This window comes from Dipodomys spectabilis, unplaced genomic scaffold, assembly GCF_019054845.1.
Source record: "Dipodomys spectabilis isolate Male_0828 unplaced genomic scaffold, ASM1905484v1 ptg000002l, whole genome shotgun sequence".
Classification (NCBI taxonomy): Eukaryota; Metazoa; Chordata; class Mammalia; order Rodentia; family Heteromyidae; genus Dipodomys; species Dipodomys spectabilis.
Window position 1 is genome coordinate 46073401 of NW_024870679.1, and position 11157 is coordinate 46084557.

The 11157-nt window shown below is 38.1% G+C and overlaps 1 non-coding gene across 1 annotated transcript; it reads left to right on the top strand.

The window, feature by feature from the left end:
• The first annotated feature begins 1341 nt into the window (after positions 1 to 1341).
• On the top strand, positions 1342 to 1448 carry LOC122113172. The gene has a single exon (XR_006148396.1). It is a non-coding gene; the product is annotated as a U6 spliceosomal RNA (small nuclear RNA).
• The last annotated feature ends 9709 nt before the right edge of the window (positions 1449 to 11157 follow it).

Here is an 11157-nt window from a genome sequence, read left to right on the forward strand (position 1 = left end):
TAAGATAGTTTTATATAGCAGCTTGCAAAGACTAAGACAAGAAACTTTAAAATAGCTATGATAAATATAATATCAAATTTATAGGAAAAGATGCATTTAATGTATGAAGTGATTGGGGAATTTAAGAACATTAATACTATTTTTTTAAAGAACTAAAAGGAAATTCTCTAGAATGGGAAAAATCAATATCTAAAATGAAAAATAATGCATTAGAAACTATTCTGGTAGATTGGAGAAAGAAGACAGGATCCATGAAGTAGAAGACAGGTCAACAAAACCCTCCCCATGGAAGTCCAGGAGAAGGTAGAAAACAAATAAGAGCATGCCAGAGATGGAGCAATAGCATCATGTCTGCACAGACAAGCAATAGGAGTTCCAAAAGGAGAACAGCAAACACATAGGTGAGTAAAGGGTGTTTGAACTGATACTGGTCAAATATTTTTTAAATTATATTAAGTGAAGTAAGCCAGGTCCCAAGAAACATAGGTCCCATGGTTTCCCTTATTTGCAATAACTAGTATATGTCTGAGACAAGCAGGAAAGGTCAGATAAGTTGATGTTAGGGGAATGAACCCCAAGATAAGTATTCAAATGTTTTTTTTCTTTCATACAATTGTTGCTAACATATTTATAAGATGATTTCTATGTTGCTTTGTATGTCCCTCCCCCACGGTATAACCCCTGCTTTCACTGTATTTGATGTTGGTATAATATATGGAGGGGAAGGGCAAAAACAAATTGTTTAACTTTAGGGATACAGATGGACCCATTGCAACAATGAGATGTACAAGTCATGTTGAAAACCGAACTTTACAACTTTGTGGGGGAGAAGGTTGAGGGGCGGGTGGGTGGTGGGGGGAGTATGGGAAGGGATGGGAAGGGAAACAAAGAGGAGGCAACAATGATTGATAAGAAATGTTCTCGTTATCTTGCCCATGTAATTGTAACTCCTCTGTTCGGTATTCTCACAATAAAAAAATAAAAATAAAAATAAACAAATAATTCAAGAAGAAAAAAACAAAACCAATCTCACAGATCCAGAAATTCCAGCACAATTCCAACAAGATACATCTGAAGGGGGAAAAAATCCTATCTAGGCAAAGCAAAGTCAAACTTGTAAAAAACACAACGTATAAAAAGGTATTAGAGATATTGCTCACCAGAAACCAACAGAGCCAGAAGACATCATTAAAATCCCAAGAGAAAATCCTATCAAGCTAAACTTTTCTACCAAGGGCAGACATCAGACCAAAATGAAGATTAAAAACAAAGACATTTCCAGATAGATAAAAGGCAAGATGGTAAGTCACAAGGTGATGAAACTCTAAGGAATGCTGGCTGGTGTTCGCTTTGGCAGCACAACTACTAAAATTTAAACATTGCTGAGGAGATTAGCATGGCCCCTGCTCAAGCGTGACATGCAAATTCATAAAATGTTCCATATTTTTAGTCCAGAAGAGAGTGGGATAATATATTCAAAGTACTGAAAGAAGGAAAAAAAAAACCTGTCGCCCTTCAGAAATGAAGGAGAGATAAAGACTTTCCAGATAAACATGAGCTGAGAGAGCTCATCAAGAGTTACCAAAGGGAGTTCTTCACACTGAAATAAAAGCAGCCAATTAATAACAGAAGCATGTAGAAGTACAAAACTGACTAGTAAGCTTAAGTGCCTGATCAGATTCAGACTATGTTAATAATGTAATGATGACTTGCTAATCACATCTATCTTCAGTATGATTAAACTACAAAACTGTTAATAATAATATCTACAATAAAATGGCAAGGGATACAATATGTAAAAAGATGTATAAACATCAAGAGCAGGAAATGGGTAAGAGAGCAGAAGTTGACTTATCAGCTTAAAATATCTGTTCAAACTATGATTTATGTGGGCCTCATAGTCACCATAAAGTGAGAACCTACAATAGATGCACAAAAGATAGAGACCAAGAAATCAAGACACACTAGTACAGAAAATCATCTACTCATAAAACAAGGCAGCAAGAAAGAAAAGAACGGAGGACCTAGGAAACAGAAAAACAAGATAGCAGTATTAAAGCCTTTATTAAGTACCTTAAATGTAAATGGCTTAAATTCTTCACTAAAAAGATATAGAATAGCCAGGCATAGTGGCTCACACCTACAGTTGCAGCTATTCAGAGGGCAGAGGTACATAAGTGGATGCTAAATCCAAAAGGTTAGGTGATACGACAAAACTAACAGGACTTAAGAAACAAAGAACTCCCGCTCATCTGGTTGAACCACTACTAAATATCCTCATGCTGCTGATCACAAATATGGTATATAACATGTGAACACTGTTATATATTACAGACTGTGGTAGACAATTTGCTCCAGGGAAGTTAGAATGAACTTGTGACTTTGAAATTATGTAATCATTTAATCACAATCAAAAAAAAAAAAAAAAAAGAACCTCGGGGAAGGGAGGGAGGGAGGGGATGGTAGGGGGAAAACAATGGAGGGGGTAACAATGTTCAAGAGGAAGTGTACTCATAACCTCACTCATGTAACTGTAACCCTCTGTATAGTAGCTTTACAATAAAAAAAAAAAAAAAAAAAAAAAGCTATTACAGAGGGCAGAGGTATAAGGCCCTCAATTTCAAGGCCAGTCCTAGTAAAGTTAGTGATATCAAATCTCCAAAAGAAAAGCAGGGGAGGGGGGATAGAGTGGGGCAGGCTGGCTGTGTGGCTCAAGTGTTAGAATCCTTGAAGCCCTGTGCTTAATTTCTAGTATTAAGATAGATAGAGAGATAGATAGATAGATAGATAGATAGATAGATAGATAGATAGATAGATAGATAGATAGATAGATAGACTGTCAGACAGATACTTAATGAATTAAAAATATAAGATTTAACATATGTTGTCACCTGTGGCAATCAACTTTCTATTACAGTGACAAATGTCTGAAATAACCAGCTAACTTAGTAGGAGGAAATGTTAGTTTTGCTCAAGATCTCAGCGTTTTAGTCAGTGGTCACTTGGCCACATTGCTTTTGGTTTATAGCAAGGAAGTACCTCATGACAATGGCATAAGCTGGAATAGACATGTTTACCTCAAGGTTTCATCTCACTGAGATGCAAAGAGAGGGACAAGTAGAGGCCAGAGTCCCAATATCTCTTTCCAGTCACCTGAACCAATGACCTCCCATAGGTCCTCCTCCTAAATATTCCACCAGTAGTGCCTCAGATAGGAACCAAACCTTCAATACATGGGCTTTGGAGAGACATCCCAGATCTAAACTCTCACAGCGGCCTACAGGACACCCAACTTACCTTCAAGGATACATACAGGTTGAAAGTGAAGGTATGCAGAAGACAGTTCAATGCCAAGGGAAAACAAAAGAAAGCAGGTGCAGTTATTTTTACATCAGATAAAATAGATTTTAAGCCTCAAAACTATAAAAATCTAGAATCTAGAACTATTGTAAGTATATACACAGCTGGTACTGGAATCTTAATTATATAAAGCAAACACAAACATTAATTTAAAAATCTGAAAGTAGAAATAATACAACCATAGCAGGAGACTTTGGTATCTCAATCTCAACAACAGACAGATCATGTAGGCTGAAAACCAAATGTCAACTTCCACCTCATGCAGATACAAAAATTTATTTGAGAGGAAGAATAGACCTAAATAAAAAGATAACTCTATAAGAGTACAATAAAAAAACTAACCAATCAAGAGAAAATATCATAGTATTTTCATGGACAGTGAAATTTCTTAGACAAGAGCCCATTGGATTTGAACTATACCTTCTAAGTACAGCAGCAGACACATGGAGAACATTCCAGCATGCAGAACATTCCATCCATAGCCACAAAATGCCTGTCTTCTCAAGCAGGACAGTGCCCTGGATATATCATATAGCAGACTACAGAATAATATTCTCAAGTTTGAACAAATTCAAGAAAATTGAAATAACATCCATATGTTTTCAGATCTCAAGGGTGTGAAGCTAGAAATCAATAGTAGGAGGAATTTTGGAAAACTTATAAGTATGTGGATAAAAAACAAACTCCTGAACACCTAAGGGTCCAAAAAGAAATGTAAATGGAAATTTAAAAGTATCTTGAGACAAACCGAATTGGAAGAATAATATGCTAAAACTTATTGGCTTTAGTGAAAGAGGCTCAAAGAAGAAATTTTATAGCAACAAACATATTGGAAAGAAAAACGATAACAAATAACCTTGGAAAACTTGACATCTTGAGAAACCAGTCAAAGAATAAACTAGTAGAAGGAAAAAAAAAAAAAACCAAAGCAGAGAAAAAAGAAATGGAGACAAAAAAAGGAAAAGAAATCAATGAAACTAAAACTAAAATCAACAAATATTTACTTTGACTGAACAGAGAGAGAATATGTCAATAAATATAATAAGAAATGAAAGAATATAATACAATGACGATATCAGAGACACACAATATGTATGTCTGTGAAATACCACAGAAATACAAAGGAACATTGAAAATATAGTAAATAATCAGATGCCAATAAATTTGATGGCTTAGAAAAGTAGACAAATTCCTAGAAACATTCAACATTCCAAGAGTGGAACAGGAAAAGTAATGAGTGAGAAGAAGGTTGAATTAATAATAAAAATTGCATTGAAAATGAACCCTAAGATATGTATTCAAATTTTTTTCTTTCATGCGATTGTTTCTAACACATTTATAAGATTATTTCTTTGTTGCTTTGTATGTCCCTCCCCCACAGTATAACCCCTGCTTTCACTGAATTTGATGTCAGTATAATTTGTGGAGGGGAAGGGGAAAAACAAATCGTTTAAATAGGGATACAGGTGGACCTATTGCAACAATGAGATGTACAAGTTGTTATGTCGAAAACGAACTTTACAACTTTGGTGGGGGGGTAGAGGGGAGCGGGGAGGACTGGGTGGGGGCCGGGGGGAGGATGGGAAGAGATGGGAAGGGGAAACAAAGGAGGAGGCTACAATGCTTGATAAGAAATGTACTCATAGGGCTGGGAAGGTGGCTCAGTGGTAGAGTGCTTGCCTTGCATGCATGAGGCCCTGGGTTTGATTCCGCAGCACCACATAAGCAGAAAAAGCCAGAGGTGGCACTGTGGCTCAAGTAGTAGAGCACTAGCCTTGAGCTGAAGAGCTAAGGGACAGTGCCCAGGCCCAGAGCTCAGGCCCAATGATCAACAAAAACAAAACAAAACAAAAAATGTACTCATTATCTTGCCCATGTAATTGTAACCACTCAGTACAGTATTTTCACAATAAAAAAAATTGCATTGAATTGCACTAAATGAATTAATGGCAATCCTCTTAAATGCTCAAAACAAAAGAAAACAAAACAATAAAATAAAAATGAAGGCATACTTGCAAACTCATTTTATGATATTTGTATTACCCTGATACCAAACCCAGACAAGGATACTACAAGAAAAGAAAATTACAGGCCAATGCACCTGATAAGCACAAATGAAGAGAAAAAAATCCTCAACAGGCACTAGCAAACCAAATTCAAGAGCAATTAAAAGAATTATTCAGCACAATAAAGTGGAATTTATCCCTGAGATGCAAAGATGATCTAACATATGCAAATCACCACATTAACAGAGCAAATAACCTTTCTCTTTATAAGTTATCTGCCTCAGTCATTCCATTTTAGTAACACAAAGTTGACTAATACAGTCATCAAAAGTAATTCTAAGGAAGGGGGAAAGGAAGAGGAAGGGAAAGTGACCTCAGTATATATAATGTAAGCGAACATTTTTGAAAAAGAAATTAAAGAACAAAAAAGTGACGCTATACAAAAGATAATCTTTTCAAAGATGCTGCTGAAACAATTGGTTATTCATAAAGAGAAAAATGAACATCAACTCCCACCTCATTCCACATACAGAAATATATTTGAGAGTAAGAATAGACCCAAATAGAAAGATAACACTATAAGAGTAGGGAAAAAAAAAACAGAAGAAAATACCTTTGTATTTTATGGACAGTGAAATTTCCTAGAGAAGAACTCAAAGCACTTACCTAACCATTAAACAAAACAAAACACAACCCTTGATGTCCTGGGCTTTGTAAGTTTTGAAACTTTTATTCTTCAAAAAAAAAAAAACCAACCCCAACATCAATTAAATGAGAAAAAAAGCAAGCCACAGCCTGCTGGAAGTCTTTGCCATGCATTAAATCTGATGAATCTGATAAAGGACTCTGATTCAAAACTATAAATAAAGACAACTCAAGAAGAAAGGAGCAGATAATTTGCATAGATTCATCCCCAAAGATGACATAGGACACTAAGCACAAAGAAAGATGCTTAGCCTCCCCTTGAGTTTGCAAACTCCAACCCATAGTGAGATGCCCCACAATGACAGAGGACCCCAAGTGCAGAGGCAGCCCCCACCTTCAGCCACTATAAGTGGGAGTAAACGCTCCAATCTCTTTGGGAAAGAACTTTGAGTGAAATGTGCACATTCTCTATGTTCCAGCAATTCTGTTGTTCACTTAAACATATGTTCACAATCACATCTCAACTTAAACAAGGGTCTCATTTGTGTGAGAAATTTCATAACAATTTTATTCGTAATAGTCCCAAACCAGAAGCCACACAATTGTCTATCAATAGGTGAAATAGATAAGCAGATTGGAATATATTAATAAAACATACTACTCAGCAATTAATAGGAGAAACTTCTGGCATGTGGCACCATGGATAAATCTGGAAATCATCCAATTGTTCAGGAGATGCTTGACCACTTGAGCCACATCCTAGTTCTTTTTCTATCTTTCTTTTTAAAAAGTATCTTAGTTATAACCCTTAGTTGTACAAAGGGGTTAGTTAGTGAGTACAATGCATATTGATCAATGTTACCTCTTTCACCATGCTCCTCTAGTGCTCCCAACTTTTGAAGGGTCTATGTGTGCTGGAGCAAGCCTGGACCATGATCTGCCTATTTATGCTTCCCATGTTGCTAGGATAACAGGCATAGGCCACCATGTTGAGCTAAGTAGCTAGGATCACAAACAGGAGCCACTGGCAGCCAACCCCACTTATCCTTAATGACTTCCTAAAGCAGTGACCATCTCTAGATATAGCCACATTGGGGTTAGAGCTTGAATGGTGTGGGAACGGGGCAGGGGTAGGGGGTGGGGAGGGTGGAGGTGGGGAGGTGGAATCCAGTTCATAGTGTTAGTATGAGCTACAGAGCAGAACACCTTGAATTCTCATTCTAGCTTTAACACTTATCAACTATGCTGGGACAATCTCTCAAGTTCCTCAAAAAATTTTTTTCTTTTCATTTTTAAAAATTGAAGTATTATTTTTATCCAATAAAATTTACACATTTTAAAATACTGCTAAGTGAGCTTTTTAAAGAAATAATCTTTTTTAAAAAAAAAAAATCTTAGAACACTTTTAGGTTTGCAGAAAAATTGCAAAGACATTACCAAGAGTTCTCATATCCTCCGGATTCAGGTTCCCGTATTAGAAAAAACATACATTAGTGTGGTACATCTACTAAACCATTATTTGGTGTATTGTTATTAACTGATTTTAGTGTAGATTTCCTATTACAGTTTCAGCATCCCACCCAGGACCCCACACTGCCTTTTGTTATCATTTTTGTGGATAATTCTCAGACTGTCCTGATTTCTGATGACCATGGCATTTTTGAGGAGTACTGGTTGGGCATTCTGTACAACGTTCCTCTTTGAAATGAATTCTGGCGTCGTTTCTCATACTTAGACTGTGATGATGGGTTTGTGTCCATTGTCTCATGTCAGTCAACACAATCTCTTTGTTGCTGTTGACCCTGGTCATCTGTGCATGGCAGTGTTCTCCACTCTGCAGCACCACAACATCAAAGGCAAAGTCCACAGAGAGCCCTACTTCCTATCCTTGAGGAAGCTACATATATATTTGGAATTCTTCTATAAAGGAAATTGGTCTATGTCCTCGATTTATTCATAGTTTGTTTGTGTCCATGTGGACTATGAGACATTTATTTTAGTTTTAGGGTAATAATCCAATCTATTAAAAAATAATGTTGCCTCTTATTTTCTTTTGGCAGGTTCCCATCATTTTTCTCTTTTTCTCTCTCTCAGTCTCTATCTCTGTCTCCATCACCGTCTCTGTCTCTCTCATACACATGTCATTGTTTATTTTCTCTCACTACAAATTACCTCAAATTATCTTGTTTTTCCCCCTCCCCCAAATCCTAGAATCGGCCATTTTTCTGGAGCTCTAGTTGCTTTCATTGGAAAATGGTATGTAGAAATCAAGACCTGGACACAAGGTGTGCTTCTGATTCCTGAATCATCACTGCTTCTAGGTTCAAATCTGTGTGTGTACACTAACATATATACTTTTGCATACTCACACACCTGTACTTCTTTTTCATTTCACAAGTAAGCAAGCAAATGAGTTTATCCTGATACCTCTGAACTTAATCCAACACTACGGATGCCTTGCTGAGACCAGAAGATAGACTGACCCAGGAACACTGGGTTTCTGTGTGGGCTGTGAAGTATATTAGCTTATAAAATAAGACAGTGCCCTGCCTTTAAAACTCTGTCTAAAAGAAATCTCAATTCCCAGCTGGTGTGTAGAAATCAGATCTCCTACATCAGGGATCTACCAGATGTAAGATCTCCTCCCTACATCCCTAAATACATGAACCAGCCCTGATGCTACTATCCCAGTCCGTAATAACGTTGCTTGTCATTGGGTTTGCTTCTTCAGCCTAACACCACTGTGCAACCTGACAGATGTCTCTCAGTATTGCTCCAACAAAACTCAAGTACTTGCTAGCCCAGAATGTCCCACAGCCATACTGTCCCTCATCACTTTCTTGGTCCAGCGGTATCTGTAGGTATGTTAGGTCTTCTAAGATCTAACTTCAAACACTTCCAAGGAGACGTTTCCAGTTGAAAATACTGAATCTTTGACTTAAACACAGTCCAGGTTGGGAGGTTTCTATTCCACAAGAAGGGTGCTCGAGGCCTCCCTTCCACTTCTGATATTGTAGGTGGGTCTTTACCGGCTATTGAGCTAATGCATCCTCCTTACCTCCACTCTAGAGTCAAGGCAGAAGGAATCAGGCTGCTTAGGTTGATTAGACTTACAGAGCTGATAGACAATGATATAGATTGGATTCAATTAACCAGGTGGAGGAAAAATGCTCTGTGTATGGCACAATGAGGTATTTTGAAGTAGAGGCTCTATTGTCCATGCTTTGACACATCTACTACCATTTCCCTTTCCAATGATTCAGCTATTTCAGAGCACATAGCTAGGAACAAAGGGCCAAAAGGCCCTTTGCTGGCTTTAGAGGTTCTAAGGAGATACTTAAAGAGTCTCAACCAAAGTATTGAAAACTAAAATTTTCCATATAAAAGCTGAGCTTTAAAGAAAAAAAAGGTGATTGTAAGTTTACTTCTTTATTGCATTCAGTATGGAAGTTTGGATGTGAACATTGTAAAATGGATTTAAGCCCCAAATCTTCCCGTAGGGAAGATACATGATGACCTAAGGATATTTTCCTTCCCCCAAAAATAGATGAATCAGATAGGAAGATGGGGAGTAGAGGTGGGTCTGTAGCCAGAATAGCAGAAACGAGATTCATTACGGGGAAGTGAGTAGAATCTCCCAGTGGAGTTGCAAGATGGCCTGGCTTCCCAAAGAAATAGATGCAGAAAGAGTATCAGGTGCCTCATGGCCCAGGAACTGGAGCTAAGATGGCCATCTGACACTCCTGGACAGACGGGCTCCACATCTTCATCAGAGTCCTGTCCTTCCTGGAATGATGAGACAAAAGCTGAAATTGAACTAAAGCTTCTGCCAGGAGAAGCTTTTTAAAGCTTCTAGGAGGAGAGGGTTGGAAGAGCCAAAAGAAGAAGGGGGCATATGAGGGCTCTGCACTCCGTTCCAGACAACCCTGATGCTGGAAACCATCACCTGTGGCAGGAAGGGTAGTGTGGTGTGTGTGCTGTGGTTGAAGTTGTTATCAGAGATCTGGAGGTAGGGGTGGGGAGTCACTCAAAATGGGGACCAGAGATTTAGGGTTCAGAAACTCTGTCTGTGCTCACTTCACCTTTCCATGCCTAAGATCAATGGAAAAAGAGAAAGGAGAGGAGAATATTCTTAAATCCATTCTAAAATCTGTTCATGTGATGGGTGTCCTTGAGCATACCTGAGTTCCATGAGTATTATGTGTGGCAGACAAGGGTTTGCCAAGCACCTACATTATTTCTTTCACTGTACCACTTTTTATCCATGAAGAAATAAAGCTTTTGCTGAAGATACTTGCCCAGGCCATATGATCGTTGTCCCGTAATGCACCTGGACTTGAGCTCAAGGCTTCAATTCAGACAAAGTCTGAATTCTTTCCACCGTGCCATTGAGGTTGAAGAAATTCATTTAAAAACTGAACTTATTCTAGGGAAGAGGGGGAGACTTAGGGATGAGAGTTGGAGTGTTCAACTATACAGAGATTGATTAAATAAGGGCAAGAGGAGAGGAGATTGTGGAGGCGTGTTGAATGAAGTAGGAGGAGAAACTGGGGATTACAATGTCCTTGTTGCCTGAGAAGAAAGTCTTCTTAAGGAGACAGTGAGCTGGTCACAGCTAGCACAGCAAACCCAAATGTCTTAATTTCTAGACATCAATTCCCACTACAAAAACATGGCAGAAAAGGCTGCCTTCATAGTGGGGAGCCTGTCAGAGAGTAAGGAAATGGTCATGAAACAAAGGATGAGGCAGAGACTGTGAAGATACACAAAGAACACCCAGACAAAGAAAAGCTGTTGTTGTTGTTGTTATTGTCTTTGCTGAGCTTAGTGTAGCCTGCTTTCGCTGACACCAAAGTAAGCAGGAGGGTGGAAGAAAGAGAAAGCTTTAGGCATGTCCTCATCTGAGACTTCTGGAAATGGGGAAGGCTAAAAATGAACAGGACACATCATGTGATCACTTAGGAAAGCATATCTCATTTTCTCTAGTTGGTCCTAAATTGGAAGCATCGATAACAATTTAGGGAAGTTGAAAAAAATTGGGGAAGTTATCAGTTATTGATCAGGTCCTAGCAATTTTGGTCTGATTCTTAAGAGATTCTTTGGCTTCTTGTTTTTGTTCTTAGTGAAAGTCATCTGACTTATAGAC